General features: G+C 48.1%; 1 protein-coding gene across 12 annotated transcripts in view; it reads left to right on the plus strand.

Annotated features, from left to right (window-relative positions):
* Nucleotides 1-475: 475 nt before the first annotated feature.
* SYTL2 (synaptotagmin like 2) overlaps nucleotides 476-15,972 on the plus strand; it is a 122,505-nt gene continuing 107,008 nt past the window's right edge. For 8 of the 12 annotated variants that reach the window (XR_011251570.1, XM_069564790.1, XM_069564794.1 and 5 more), the window contains exon 1: nucleotides 476-708. The gene's annotated coding sequence lies outside the window, so the exon portion shown is untranslated. Of the gene's footprint in view, nucleotides 902-15,972 lie in introns of all 12 variants that reach the window. The other 4 variants (XM_069564791.1, XM_069564798.1, XM_069564802.1 and 1 more) reach the window with 1 other exon arrangement.

A 15,972-nucleotide genomic window follows, 5' to 3' on the forward strand; every position in this document is an offset into this window, starting at 1 on the left:
AGTATTCTTGCCTGGAAAATCCCATGGACAGAGGAGCCTGGTGGGCTACAGTTCATGGGGTCGCAAGAGTAGGACACGACTGAGCGACTAAACCACCACCGCCACCACCACCTGTGAAGTACTTCTCTGTATTTCCCTGGTGAGGAAACTGACATCCGGGGTGAAAGCATCTTGTCGGGTACCACTTTGCGCCCCTTTCTCCCGCGCAGGGGCGGGTGGGGAGCTGACCCCCGATCTTAGAGTGGAGGGGCTTCTGGCGCTCCACGCTCTCGGACTCCAAGGACCACTAATGCACAGGAATCGAAAAATAACCGTGTTGCGGTCTTGATCTGCAGAGTGAAAAAGTTGTTTCGGAGTTAAGTTACGCCTGAGACGGAGGCCAAGAAGTGGAGCCCAGGGGGAGAGAATTACACAGGAGAGGGGCGGAGTGGGGTGGAGAGAAGGGCGGGAGAGAAGGCCGGAGCCCACGCGCGCGGGGGCCGGGCCGGGGCGGGGCGCGGGGCGGGCGGGGAGGTATTGGCCGGCGCGTCCGGGAGTGGCCCCCGCGCCCGCCCGCCGCCCGCCCGCCGCCCGCCCCGGGAGCCCGCACGCGCCGCCCCGCGCGGACAGCTGCCGGGCGGTACCTGGATCGCCGGGCGAGCGCGCGGGGCAGAGCCGCCTGCACCCCGCCGCGGGAGAAGAGGCGCGCAGCGTCCAGTTCCGAGGAAGGTAACGCAGCGCGCCGCTCCGGGGTTAGGGGGGCCCGGGGTGGGGCTCGGGGTTTGTACCACCCGCCCAGGGTCCGGAGCCGAGAGGACACGGGGAGCAGCGAGATGCTCTCTTCGCCCGCCTGCCTGCGCCTCCCCGCAGCCGGTCCAGCCCGCTCGCTGTGTTACCTCGAGGAGTTCTCTTTCCCTCTCTGGTACTGGTTCCTCCTCTCTTAAATGTGGGAGTTGCTGTGGTGTGACGCTTTTTGGTTCTGAGTTCTGAAACGCGCTGCACTTTGTGGCGGCGTCCGGCAAGCGCCCTTGCTTAGTCTCCCACCCGCTGAAGAGCCAACTCTAGTGCCCGGGGGGCGAGTCTCCAGGAGGCCGAGTGCTCGGGTGGGCGGCGGCTCCTTGCGCTTTCGAGGACTGAGCTTGACCTGGGGCCGGCTGCTGGGTGGACCTGTCTGCAGGCTGCCCCTCGGTTGCTCAGGTGGGGTGCGGTGGGGCGTGAGGACCTACCTACAGGTGGGGGCTGGGGAGGGAGAGTTAGGAACCGACTGTTGCTGCTGGGAAAAAAGCCGGTTTGTTTTGGAGTTCTCTGCCTGCACCCAGCCCTTGTCCCGCGGTTGAGTTGTGTATTACAGGAATGGGCTTTATCGTCTTTTCAAAGTGGAGAAACCAACTGCCTCAGCAGCTAGGACAGCGGGCTCCACCAGCCTGTAGGAAGTGGGCCCCTGTCTCTGCCCCACCCCGCCTCCTCCCGCTTCCCTTTCCTCCCGCCTCCCTTTGTAAAGCCCCTTTGACTTCGAGGGGGCTCCCTTCCTGTCTGCATGACAAGTCCTCGTTTTCACTTATTGCTGGTCTGTGACCAGCAGGCTCCAGGGCTTGGGTTCTGGGTTGAGATGCAAGCAGAGATAAGAAGAGACTATGAATCATGCTGCCAGCCTCCACCACTCGGGAATGTGCAGAGGAAGCCCCGGACAGACACACACACTCACACTCTGGAAGGCTGGATAGATTCCAACTGCTCTTCAGCTTCCGGTCCCCTTGACAGGCATTCCCAGCGAGGCAGGCAGGTGTCTGCAGGATGGAGCTGCCACCCAGGGGAGGAGAGCTGAGCGGAGCAGAGGGCCCTGGTGGGTTTCTGTAGAAGGTGCCCTGTGGGTCTCTCGCATCTCTTTCCCTCTGCCCTGTAGCCCTTCTGCCCTCAGTGTGGTATCCGGGTGAAACTAGATTCCAGGGCCCATCAGAGGCAGCGGAAGGGGCCATGGAGGTGGCAGTATTGACTTTATGGGGGCCCTTATGGGCCAGATACTCTGTTGTGTAAAACAACATATCCTTAACTCTCACTGATCTATGTGAGGGCTAGGGTGCTGGTATTTACTCCATTTTACAGATAAGAAACTGAGGCTCAGAAAACTTGTTTCCCTTAGTCATATAGCTAGTAAATGGCCGAGCTGGGATTCAAATCCAATCTTTCTGGTTTGAAAACCTGTGTTCTCCACCCCTCCCCCCTTTTTTTGGTGCTCTGTGAATAAGGGCAAGTTGGCATAGTGACAGCAGAAATGACTGTTGCTGAGCTTACACAAGGTGCCGGGCGCCATTCAAAGCACTTTGGAGGTGTTATGTCACCTAAGGTGCGAGGGGTCCCGTCATTCTGGTGGGAATCCGAGATGCATTAGGCTCTCTCCAGCGGCAGCCCCCTTCCAGAATGCCCCTGCCTGATCCCGCCCAGCTGCTGGTGCCTGGATGGGGTGGGGGCCCTGTTTGCTCTATCCTAGAGGTGGTTTGAGGTCTAATGAAAGATTGATTGTCCACAGCTGATCCGTTAGACCTGACCGTTGGGTTGTGAATGATCCCACTGTCCCCTGAAAGGCCTTTCTCAGGCTTCGCTCAATAAACATTTGTGGAATGAATGAATTAGCACGTTGTGCAGAGTGGTCTGCCGTCCTGCAGAAGTGGGCAGTGGCAGCCCGGGGCCCCCACCATCCTCAGAACCCCAGGATGCCAGGCCAGATTGTTTTCCTCCTCAGGTGAGGAAGGTAGGGTGAACTGTGCCCCTGTGGGCTTACAGATTACCCTGGTAATATGTTGACTGGCACCTGTTTTGTAAAGGAGTTTTAAAGATAGTGGATGAAGACGAATTTGACTTTTTAAAAAAGTGAACTGGAAAAATGACTTAGTTTTAATCAGGTTTCTGCTCTTTCAAGAAGAGGGGAAAATAGGACGGTACTATTCGTGTTCCAGCTTCCCAGACTTCTCCATAAAAAGTCTCCAATAGCAAAGAAGCCTAGCAAGTGCTCCTGCGCGTTGGGGTGTGTAGTTCAGACGGGCCCCAGGCAGCTTGAAAATGCTTTTAAGGTTTTATGCAGTTTTTATGTGATTCCATATACTTGTTAGGTTTGTTTTTTTATATACAAATATTTGTATATAGTTTTCTTCCCCAAAATATTTGTGTAAAATTGGTGCCCTGGCATATTGCTTTATATTCTTGGGGGGCTGAGGGGACCCAAATGGAGAAGCAGGGCAAAGGTTCTGGTCTCGGGGCTTTAAGTATTTGCATTTTCTGTTCACTTGGTTCACAGTAATAGAGCTTCCCAACCTTCGGTGATGATTACGTCTTTTCCCATTTTTTGAAGTGAAGAACATATTTAAAAAATAAAAACAATCATTGTTTTCCCTCCCCCAAGTCTTATTAAGATACAAGTGATACACAACACTGCGTAAGTCTAAGGTGTGCTCATGATGGTTATATGTGTATATGTTGCTTCTGTGTTTCTTATAGTGAGGATGTTTGCAATTTACTCTTGGCCACTTTCAAGTATGTAATACATACTCCAGTCACCATACTGTATCTTAGATCCTCAGACCTTACTCATCTTATAACTGGAAATCTCTATTCTTTGGCCAGTATCTCCTCATTTTCCCCCACTCCCCAGCCTCTGGCAACCATCATTTTACTCTGCTTCTAGGAGTTTAGCTTTTTTAAGATTCTCCATAAAAGCGAGATCATTACTGTTTGTTTTCTTATTATCCAAACTATAACCTGTTCATTGTAGAAAAAGATAAAGTACAGATTAGCATTAATAACAGTAATACATCTGTACTCAGACAACTAATACAAAACTTAATGTAGCCTTTCATATCTTTCTCTGCATCTATACATTTCAAAAAAAAAAAGGAACAAATGAATATAACCCTTACTTTTGACTCTATTATTGTCAGAGCTAAGAGCCATTTCAAGTCGTTTTGAATAATTAAAGCCGCCATAAAGGTTACTCTTGTTTGTGAACCCCAAAGTTCGCCCCCTGGAGTTCCCCTGTGTCGTTTAGTTTCCAGCACAAGTGCCCGTGAGCCGGGGCTGCTGCTGAGGTTGTGGGGTCAAGCTGTGCTCCTTGTAGGGCTCAAGTATCTTGAATGTCTCAGGTGTAACCGAAAAGGTAGGTCTTCACGGTTGCTGACGTGGAACATGTGAGCAGAAAATGCCCAGTGGGGAGGAGGGAGCCGTAGATAAGGTCATTGCTCCAACATTGCATTTTAGTACCTGTGTGGCTTTGGGTAGCTTTTGTGAACCAGCTTTTCCTTTCATAAATTGGGACACCTGCTTGATTTTTCTCCACCACAAGTCATTAGGAGGACCGAGAGTCAAATGTTGTTTGTTATCTGAATTGCCTGTCAGTGTGTATGCAATTGAAGCTAACTTGATGGTTGGGCAAAAGCATTGTTGGCCTTTATAAAATGCTGGGCTCCAACTCTTGGGGTTTACATCAGTAGAATTTAATTGTGATGCAGACTCTCTACTGGATCCCTACTGTCTTCCACAGAGAATATAGGATTCCTGGCTGGCTGGCATCTCACTCGTCTTCATCACAATCCCGAAGAGAAGACGACAGAACACAGCCCTTCTCACAGAGTCAAAACAGGCTTGCCATTCTAGGAAACTGTTCCTCTGCACAGGGAGTGCGGAGTTCCTGAGGGCTGGCTCTCACTGCCTAAGGCAAGGTCCAGGCGCACTGAGGGAAGGCCGTGAGAGCAGCTGGAGAGGTGAGGTGTACCCGAGGATAGCAGCAGCTCCTGCAGTCAGGGCTACTCACGGGCAGGCACCAGCTCCCGGCAGGGCAGTGGAACGGGCCCTGCCTTGGGAAGCCGACGGCTCAGCTTCTGCCTGGCTCGTGGACATGCTGGGAGATCCGGGGTTACTCACGTCCTCTCCCTGATTCTTGCTTTTTTTTTTTTTTTTAAGGAAAGATTGTTTATTTGGCTGTGCAGAATCTTAGTTGCAGCCTGTGGGTTCTGGTTCCCTGACCAGGGATCGAACCCCGGGCCCCCTGCATTGGGATCATGGAGTCTGAGCCACTGGACCATCAGGAAAGTCCAAGTGTTTTTTAATCTATAAAGTGAAGGAGTTGGACCAGTTGAAATTCTTTCCAGTCTTAAATTACTGCCAACTCTCTGCGGCCCCATGGACTGTAGCCTGCCGGGCTCCTCGGTACATAGAATTTTCCAGGCAAGAATGCTGGAGTGGGTTGCCATTTCCTCCTTCAGGGGATCTTCCTGACCCAGGGATCGAACTTGCATCTCATGCGTCTCCTGCATTGGCAGAGAGATTCTTTACCACTAGTGCTGCCTGGGAAGCCCATCCATAAATGTCTATGATTCTGGGTTATTTTCCATTCACATTCACCCAGATAGAAGCTTGGTAGAGAATGACTGCATCCGGATGAATCAGATAGGAGCTCCACTGGTCCTATCAGTTAGCGCGCATTACTTACACAGATAAATCAGGGGTCAGAAAGTGCTCCCACTTCCGGTTGCATTCAGGGCCCTCTCATGATTTTCCCAGGGTCTCCTCAGCTGACTGCCCTCATGGAGAACACATGGTCCGCAGATCTTCGAGGGGAGAGTTGTTTCTGCTCATCTATCTGTTAAACTCTTAATCTAGAACTTCCTCAGATTATAGAAGGGAGAACTGCTTTGGGACCACTTCTGGTTGACAGAAGTACTGTGAAAACAGGTTATTTATGTTAATAAGGCCATGCGTGTCACTCCTACTCACTTCTGAAATCACTAAATACAGTACTTTTGTCTGGTACCCCCTGGGTACTGGGCTTCCCTCATAGCTCAGTTGGTAAAGAATCTGCCTGCAGTGTAGGAGACCTGGGTTTGATCCCTGGGTTGGGAAGATCCCCTGGAGAAGGAAATGACAACCCACTCCAGTATTCTTGCCTGGAGAATCCCATGAACAAAGGAGCCTGATAGGCTACTGTAGACGGGGTTGCAAGAGTTGGACACAACTTAGCGACTAAACCACCACCACCACCCTGGGTACTTGGTCCTGGCTGAGGACTTCTGCAGAAAGTGGGAGCAGCATGCAGAACTATAGGAATGGTTGAGGCAGAGAGGAAGGAAGAGAGGAGAGGAGCGCATGCTGGCTGTGGCTGGAATACTGTGGAGATGAAAAGACCAATTTGGGGAAAAACTGACCCTCTAAGGGCTTGGGGTCTCTGATTGAATTCTGCATCCAGTTGCCCGGCACTCAGTGGGAATTTAGCGAAGTGTTTTTAATGAATTAATAACATGAATGAAGGGAAGAATGAATGAGTCACTCTTTTGAAATGAAGTCTTGACATTCGGTATAAGAAGCACTTACAAAACCACCTTCATATGCATTATCCCTCATAACGGTGTGGGAGATTAAAGGCCAGAATAAAAGCATTTCCGGATGTCATGACTTGGTAGACATTTTGCAACTAGTGGAAACAGATTTGTTTTATTATTCCTAGATAAGTCTTCCTTCTATAAATGCATCAAGGCATATTCGAGAAAGGCATATAAGATCTAGTAAATGGTAAGATCTAGTAAATGGTACCACAAGTTCGCATTGTAAGTTGGAGAAAGAAGGGCATTGCTTAGCTCCGGGGCGAATAGGCGTTCTTGTTTCCCTTGTAGAGCATTGTTTTACTGTAACCCCTGGTGTGACTGACACCATCAGCTTCTGATCAGACAGATGTGCTTTGTGTCGCCATTACTCGCAGCCACAGGCGCCTGGGGTCTGCTGCCGCTGGCTGAGTCAGATGATTAAAACCCAGGGCTCTGAGGCTGAGGGCAGGGGCTGTACCCCTGGCCAAGCCAAGGCGCTCCGCCAGATCCGTGCCTCAACCGCTCCGCCAGCCATCTGCCCTGGGAGGAAGACTGAACTGAGGGCAGAATCTTCACCCCTGCTGGTTTTAGGCTAATCATTTGAGTTTTAGTAATAAAAAGCCTGGCTCACAGACTTGGAGGATGACTTTATGGTTACTGGGGGCTGGGGGGAAGGGTAGCTGGACGGATGGACTGGGCGCTTGGGATTGACATGTACGCATTTTTATTGGTTCGTTTCTGTTTGGCTGTGCCGGGTCTTGGTTGCTGAGTGGCGGCTACACGTGAGCTTCTCTAGTTGTGCGGCATGGGGGCTTCTCTTCCTCGCATGGGGCGGGGGGTGCTTCTCATTGCAGTGGCTTCTCTTCTTGCGGAGCGGGGGCTCAGTGGTCGCGGTGCACAGTGTAGCTTGCCCCGCGGCGTGTGAGCTCTTCCTGCATCAGGGATCGAATCCATGTCCCCTGTGTTGGCAGGCAGACTCTTATCCACTGGACTAGGGAAGTCCCTCACGCTGTTATGTTTAAAATAACCAACAAGGACCTATCAAGGTAGCTTTATACCTACTATCTATACCTTCTATATAACATAGGGAACTCTGCTTGATATTCTGTAATAACCTAAATGGGAAAAGAAGAAAAGAGAAAAAGAGACAAAGGATCTTGGTTTTCAGTTTAGTTTTTTGATTCTTGATAGAATGTATTCTAGGGTTGTTTAAGGTCTACCGTCTTGGGACATGTTGAGGGGTGCATCCTGAGACCTTATCACCATTTCCTTAACGTGTCTGTAAAATGTCAGTGATCAGACCTGCCTTACAAGGTTGTTCAGAGGATTAAATGAGATCATATATTTAATGTGGGGGGCTGATGCCCAACAGTGAATTGGTCTAAAAACTTTCTCCTTATCTTGGAGGCAGCAAGGGGCTAATAAAAGTATCTCAATATTGTGTGTGAAATAACTAGATTTTAGAATGGTAACACTGTTCAAAGTTTGAAAGGTGGATTTGAGGTTGCTGGAAGGCACGCTTGTTTGGACTTGTGGGTACAGATAAGATATTTTAAAGCTTTTGATAAAAGGTACTTGGTAGAGAATGGTACTGCTATTTAATTCAGGACTTTTGTAGGAAGGTATAGGGCTTCCTCGGTGACTCAAATGGTAAATAATCTGCCTGCAATGCAGGAGATGGGGGTTCAATCCCTGAGTCAGGAAGATACCCTGGAGAAGGAAATGGTAACTCACTCCAGTGTTCTTGCCTGGGAAGAGGAGCCTGGTGGGCTACAGTTCATGGGGTCGCAAGAGCTGGACACAACTTAGCAACTAAACCACTGCCATAGGAAGGCATATATGTGTTGAAAAATGGTAATGCCGTGTACTAACCTATGGACTAGACCACACTGGAGATCAGTAATTCCATAAATGATAAATATGTCCTTCCTTGTGAAGTGAAATTCTCTTAGTCATGTCTGACTCTTCACAACCCCATGGATTATACAGTCCATGGAGTTTTCCAGGCCAGAATACTGGAGTGGGTAGCCTTTCCCTTCTCCAGGGGATCTTCTCAACCCAGGGATTGAACCCAGGTCTCCTGCATTGCAGGCGGATTCTGTACCAGCTGAGCCATGAGGGAAGCCCATGTCCTGCCTTGGAGCTAAGCATTTACCACTTTTAAAATAAGAACCTGGGTTTGCTTTTGGCAAAATGATTGAGGCTTGGCCCCAGAAAGAACGTTTACGCCCCTTTTCCATATTTCCAGAGTTGAAGTTCTGCGAATTGTTGACAGCCAGTACACGCTGAATTTGGTTAGTGCTTTGCAGAATGTCTTGTGCTCAGCAGGCACCGCTGTGGTTAGCAGTCTCTGAGTTTCCTGGTGGGGGAGGAGCAGGGAGGCATGGGCCACAAAACGCTTCAGTTCAGTCTCTCAGTCGTGTCTGACTCTTTGCAACCCCATGAATCGCACCACGCCAGGCCTCCTGGTTTGTCATCAACTCCCGGAGTTCACTCAAACTCACGTCCATCGAGTCGGTGATGCCATCCAGCCATCTCATCCTCTGTCGCCCCTTCTCCTCCTGCCCCCAATCCCTCCCAGCATCAGAGTCTTTTCCAATGAGTCAACTCTTCACATGAGGTGGCCACAGTACTGGAGTTTCAGCTTTAGCATCAGTCCTTCCAAAGAACACCCAGGGCTGATCTCCTTCAGAATGGACTGGTTGGATCTCCTTGCAGTGCAACAAAACCCTTATCTGTGGGCAAATCGCAAGAAACGGAGTGGCCCTGGTCCCCGAGCCATCAGCATCAGACAGCAGCGCGCACAGGTGTGTGTTTGTGTTTCTAGGTCCCTGTTTATGCTGACCGAGTGTTGTCTGCTTTATGCAGACCACAGGGAGAACCTGACACATACTGGGAGTTCCCCAGGGAGGATCCCCTTGGGGGATCAGCCGTGGTTGCCAGGGGGGCCGAGATGTGGCAAGGATCGCCCGCTTCCCACCTGAATCAGGTGGTGGCCCCGAGCCAGGGGCGTGGAAGGGAGGCGGCTCCGCCTGTCAGAAGGCTCCGGGGACAGATGTTCGTGGAACCGGTCACAGGTGTCCGCCTGGTGTTTGCGGAACTGCGGATGGAGTGAATCTCCTTGCTTTTTCTCTCTGCTAACCTTTTCCCCAAGGTCAGTCTCTGAGCTGTCAGGGACTGGTACCAAGTCTCAGGCTGACGGGTGGTACACGGAGGGTGAGATGCCCACGTTCACCTCCCGGGGGCGCCTTACCTTGGGCTTCCGGAAGGTGAGGGCTTTGAACCCTGTCTTCCTTCATGTGCCACGCCCCAGGTTTTTCTCACTGGGTTAATCGGGCAGAGGGAGGAATCTTTGATAGAGGCAGGTTCGGTCTCCTCTGAGACCACAGGCAGCCAGTCTGACAAGCCGTGGGTGAGAATGGCCAGCTCTGGGGAGAGGGAGGGAGAGGGGGAGGGAGGGGGAGGGAGGGGGAGGGAGGGTGCGTGTGCATGTCCATGCTTCACTATCTAGAGGTAGTGAATGACTACCTGTTTAGAACAGTAGGATTGGTTGGTCTTTGCAATTTTGTTGGTATTCTTTTAAAACTATAATTAGTGCGCATTTGTTGATAAAGGGACAGTATCCTTTGGGGGCTTCCCTGGTGGCTCAGATGGTAAAGAATCCACCTGCGATCTAGGAGACCCAGGTTCAATCCCTGGGTCCAGAAGACCCCCTGGAAGAGGAAATGGCACCCCACTCCACTATCCTTGCCTGGAAAATCCCATGGACAGAGGAGCCTGGCAGGCTACAGTCCATGGGGTTGGAAAGAGTCAGACACGACTGAGCCAGTAACACACACACATGCTCTGAGGGAAAGAATATCAGACTTAGAGACAAGAGTTAGTTCATTCAGCAAATACTTGGTATTTAGTGTGCTAGAGATTGTTCAGGCTCAGAGTCCAGTGGGGAAAGCATCGGTCTATAACTGCATACATTGTGGTGTTAATAGTCAGATATGAGCACTGAGAGAGGTGGGTGGTAAGAGGGAAGTGGGAGCAAGTGCCAAGGGCTTCCTGGAAGAGATGATACTTGAGAAGAGACTTAAGAGATGAAGAGGGGTCAGGAAGTTAAGAGGCCCAGGAACTAGTGTGGTGGGCACAGTTTCACGTGTACGGCAAGCTTGGCCAGAACTGAGGCCAGTGAGGTAGGGAGTGGGCTGAGCTTGGAGAGACTTGTCCATCTCATTAAGGAGGCTGGACTTTATGAAATCCTAGCCTGTATTCTTCACTGTGTGAAGATGGGGCAAACGTTTCCCCTCTGAGCCTTAGTTGCCTTATTAGTAATATGGAGATGGTAATGATTGCCTGACTTTATCTCATAACATGACAGTGAGACTCAAATAAGATAATAGTGGCCAGCAATTATTGAACACTCACGGTATGCCAGAGAGACTCTGCATTAAGCTCTTTTCATGAATTAACTCATTGAGTCCTCACCACAACTTTATGAGATAGGTACTACTATTAAGCCCATTTCATAGATGAGAAATCGAGGGCAGTGAGGTTAAGTACCTTGTCTCAGATCATAAAGTTAATAATACATAGTAGAGTCAGGATTTGAACTGAGGTATTCTGGCCCCAGAGTGCTTCTTAGTTGTGTGTAAGTGGATATGCTTGAGTTTACAGTGCTGTCTCTCTGCCAAGCTGAAGGCCTCAGTCATGTTTGCTTGAGGCTGATGAAACTCACAGCTCTGGACTTGACACGTGCAGTGTGTGGCTTCTCCTCTGCTCCAGCTGATCCTCTAAGCGGGCTTCTTCCACATATGCTGATCTAGCCACGACCTCCTTCCTGAGCACTGGTACCTCATCTCCATCGGAGTTCTAGATACTTCACTGAATTCTTTGACCAGCTCTTTTTTACTGTAAAAATACTTTTAACCTTTAACCTGGCTGCCTTCCAGGCATTTCTGGTTGAATGTGCTAATACTGAAGTTAACTTGAGAGTTTTGAGTCTTGTTTGATTCCTGCATCTCCTGAGGAGCGTTGTTACTGCTTCCTTCTCGATGTTGCTCCCAAATGACATTTATGTTTCACCTCTCTGTACCTCCCAGCTCTCTGAGTTTTGGGAGATCTACTGCAAAAGCCTTAGCCCTTTTGATTACAGTCAGTCCTCTCCTTCATGCATACTAATGTAACATGTTTAAAAAAGTAAAAAAAAAAAAAAAGAAAGAAAGAAACTCACACACAGACTCCCCACAGCATAAAAGACAATCTCCTTCATTCTACATTTGAGACCCATGTTTTAGATTCTTCTGGTTTTTAGTGGGGTATGTGCCTGCCAATGCAGGAGATGCAGATTCTATCCCTGGGTTGGGAAGATCCCCTGGAGTAGAAGATAGCAACCCACTCCAGTGTTATTGCCTGGAGAATTCCATGGACGGAGGAACCTGGCAGGCTACAGCACACAGCTCCTTTACAGTGTTGTGTTAGTTTCTGCTATAATCAGTGAATCAGCTGTGCATCCATCCACTCGTCCTTTGATTTCCTTCCTGTTTAGATCACCACAGATCATTGAGGAGGCTCGCTCTGCTATAGTAGTGGATATATGTCAATCCCAATCTCCCAGTTCATTCCACCCTCTCTTCCCACCTTGGTATCCATTCATTTGTTCTCTATGTCTGTCTGTGTTTCTGCCTTGCAAATTAGTTCCTCTGTACCATTTTTCTAGATTCCATGTGTGCGTGTTAATATGCAATATTTGTTTTTCTGACTTCTGGTTAGAGTCTTATCTTTCACTGTCCTCTTCTCTGAACCTAATCTCCCAGTCAGACCATATTCCCCTTTCCCTACAGCAGCCTCTGTGCGTTGTTCACATAGCTTCCTGTCTGTGCCCGAAACGATACTTTTATTTCCCTGCTTGAGCTCTTCCCAACCCTGCCGCTTACTCTCAAATCTTACCTGTCCTGAAAACTGCAGCCCTATGGTAATTCTTACCCAAATCTTCCTGGTTCGTCACAGCAGGAAGTTTTTTCTCCTTTCTCTGGCTGGTTTAGTGTTTGGCTTCCGCCTCTTTTATGATCGTCATCACGCACCACCTTGTGTTAGCATTCTTTGTGTATTCAGCTTATCTTCCCTATTGGTCTGAAGTTTCTTAGAGGGCTGGGACTTGCTGGTATTTCCTTAAGGCCTGGAACACAGCAGGCTGACACAGTCCAAATATGTTGAAAGAATATATTTTGAAACCCTAAGTTATGTTCACTTTTTTAAAAGAATTTCAGTATGTCAGTTGGCTATAGGAATTTAGTGGTCAGAGGGTAGTTATGAGTTAGATATCTGGGGTTTTGGTTTGTGACTGCAGGAAACGATTAACATAGGGAGCCTGAGACTGCTTGTCCTTAGAAATGCCTGCTTGTAAGGCTGGTCCTTGACTGGTATCTGGGAACCTGGATCTCAGAAGGGTTCCCACCACTTACTCTTTCCCCAGCACTCACTGTACCTAAACTGTGCAAATAGTGCAGTATATGCCGAGGACCTGCTTTCTTTCTGGGAGTCTGAAATTTGGGTACACGCTAGCCAGAGGGTATCCATGTTGACCAGTCCCCAATAAAAGCCCCTGGGCACTGACTCTCTAATGAGCTTCCCTGGTTAACATTTCACACATGTTGTTACAGCTTGTGTGTATGACTCAGCTGAAATAGGCCTCTTGGAAGCCCATGGCTGGTTTTTACCAGTCTTCACCTCAGCTGGCTTTAGTCTTTGCTGATCTTGCTTTGTACCCTTTCATTGTAATAAACCATGGCTGTGGGGATGACGTGTATGCTGCTCTGTGAGTCCTCCCACTGAACCATCAAAAACCTGGGGCTGGTGTTGGGAATCCCCTCAACACACCATGAAATGCCACAAATGCAGAGCCAATCCTTTGGGTTTTTGTGGGTTTTTTGGCTAAAACTTCAGAGTTATTAAAGTTTCAGAGAGGTTTCAGCTTCTTACATAAGAGGGGAACCCAATTCTTAGGACTGCTTGCATATTGCAGGTACATGGCGCTCTGCAGGGTAAAGCTGAAGCCTTCTTGGTTGTCTCTGTAAAATTTGGGTGAGAAAGAAGTATTGGAGGAGGTTTGATTTTTTTTTTCATAACATCTCAAGTACTGTCATAAAAATGTTATTTATCGGAACTAGGCTTTTAGAAAAACTAGCGGTAGTATTAGCCTGGGATCCACCCATTCTTATGATTCTTCTAAATCAGGAGTTGAATGCCTTGAACATTTTTCCTGCCTGAAAATAAGGGGTGGACAGGGCATCCATAATATTGAGATGCTATGGTGTGGGACATCAGCTAGATGCTTAACATGAATCATTTTCTCAAAGGTAGGAATTTTAAGCTATACAATATAGTTGATGCAAACGAAAATGAAACCAGAGTCACACAGTCCATGTAACCCTGGAATTCCAGCCTATATACTCTTTTACTTTTTCCATTGTGCTGCCTGAACACAATGGTGGGACTTCAAGAATAATAATCATTATATCAGCCCATTTATGAGTGGCTAAATATTTCTTTCTAAAATATTTGTTATTTGGTCTTGGTTGCAGCACGCAGGATCTTCCATGCGTCATACATGGGCTTAGTTGCTCTGAGTCGTGTGATATCTTAGTTCCCTCACCAGGAATTGAACCCACATTCCCTACATTGCAAGGCAGATCCTTAACCATTGGAGTCCCTAAGTGGCTAAATCTGACCTGGACCTCAGTCAGTGTTTTGAGAAGTTTTATCTTCTGGTGCCTAGCTGGAAGGTTTGGAGAAGGAGGAAATCGCCCTGGCAATGATGGCTTCTGTGCATGCTCTCGGCTTTGAACTGCCTTTCCAGGGTCATGCGGGGCTTGCGGCAGGGGGACTGTCCTGACTGTGTTCACGTGGTGTGTGCTGCAGTCCGTGAATGGGTGGTGGGCAGACATAGCCTGCTCTGTTGTTTTGTCAGTTTCAGAGCAGGTGTGATGAAAGTCTTTCTTCCCGACAGTTTTGCTCAAAAACATATCTGGGAACATCCTGCTTTATTAAATTTGAAAGTAAATGGAGAGGGTTTTTTTTTTTAATTTTTATTTTGTATTGGAGTATAGCTGATTAACAAGGTTATGATAGTTTCAGGCGGACAGCAAAGGGATTCAGCTATACATGTGCATGTATCTGTCCTTCTGTAAACTACCCTCGTGTCCGGGCTGAGGCATAACACTGAGCAGAGTTCCCTGTCCTGTACAGTGGGACCTTATTGGTTACCCTTCCATCCCAAACTCCCCAACTAGCCCTTCTCCCCTTCCCCTCGGCAACCATAAGTTAATTCTTTAAGTGAGAGCTTTTTTTCTTTTTTAAAGGAATAGAACTATAAGAAGGAAAATAGAAATGGGTGATTTGAAATACACGATGCAATATTACTCAGCCATAAAAATGAATGACATTGGGTCCTTTGTAGAGACATGGATGGACCTAGAAATAGTCATATAGATGAAGTAAGTCAGAAAGAGAAAAACAAAGATCAGCGTATTAACATGTGTATATGGAATCTAGAAAAATGGTATAGATCTTATTTGCGAAGCAGAAATAGACGTAAAGAACAAATGTATGGACACTAAGGGTAGGATGAATTGGGAGATTGGGATTGACATCCATACACTATTGATACTACATGTAAAACAGAACCAATGAGAGAATCTACTGAATAGCACAGGGAGCTCTACTCAGTGCTCTGTGGTGACCTAAATGGGAAGGAAATCCAGAAAAGAGAAGATCTATGTATACATATAGCCGATTCACTTTGATGTACAGGAGAAACTAAACATTGTAAAGAAACTATAGTAAAATGAATTTTTAAAAAGAAATGGAGTAATCTGGGGTGCCCTAGTCTTGTTAGTTTCATCTTGGGAAATGTTTTTTATGTAACATTGCTTCTAGATGATTAGCATATTTCAATAAGGAAACAAGGCCTTGGACTCTACAGGATAGTACAAAGCACTGAGTGTGAGCACAGACAAGGTACACAATTAACATTTGTTGAATAAATACAACTGGGGGCAAGTGTCTTACCTCTTTTGCTGTCCAAAGGATGGAGTAACTTGGGCCCCAGGTCCCATTCATGTGCTTCTGCTGAGGAAGGGAAGATTCTCTTTTTTTAGATCAGATGTTGAACCTAGGGCCAGGCCATCATCATTTCAGAGAATGAAATGCAAATGGCTTCTTCTTGGCGGGATGAGATTTTATTTGTGATGCTGAGCATAGATTTAGTGGTAGAGGTAATAATAATAGGAGCAGCAGCTACTGCTGCTGCTGCTAAGTTGCTTCAGTCGTGTCCGACTCTATGCGACCCCATAGACGGCAGCCCACCAGGCTCCCCCGTCCCTGGGATTCTCCAGGAAAGAACACTGGAGTGGGTTGCCATTTCCTTCTCCAATGCATGAAAGTGAAAAGTGAAAGTGAAGTCGCTCAGTTGTGCCCAACTCTTAGCGACCCCATGGACTGCAGCCCACCAGTCTCCTCCGTCCGTAGGATTTTCCAGGCAAGAGTACTGGAGTGGGGTGCCATTGCCTTCTCCGAATAATAGCAGCTAGTACTTAGTATTTATTATGCAAGACTAAATGCTTTACACATACAGACCCATCTAATCCAGACGTCATAA

The sequence above is a fragment of the Ovis canadensis genome, chromosome 21, assembly GCF_042477335.2.
Source record: "Ovis canadensis isolate MfBH-ARS-UI-01 breed Bighorn chromosome 21, ARS-UI_OviCan_v2, whole genome shotgun sequence".
NCBI classification, from domain to species: Eukaryota; Metazoa; Chordata; class Mammalia; order Artiodactyla; family Bovidae; genus Ovis; species Ovis canadensis.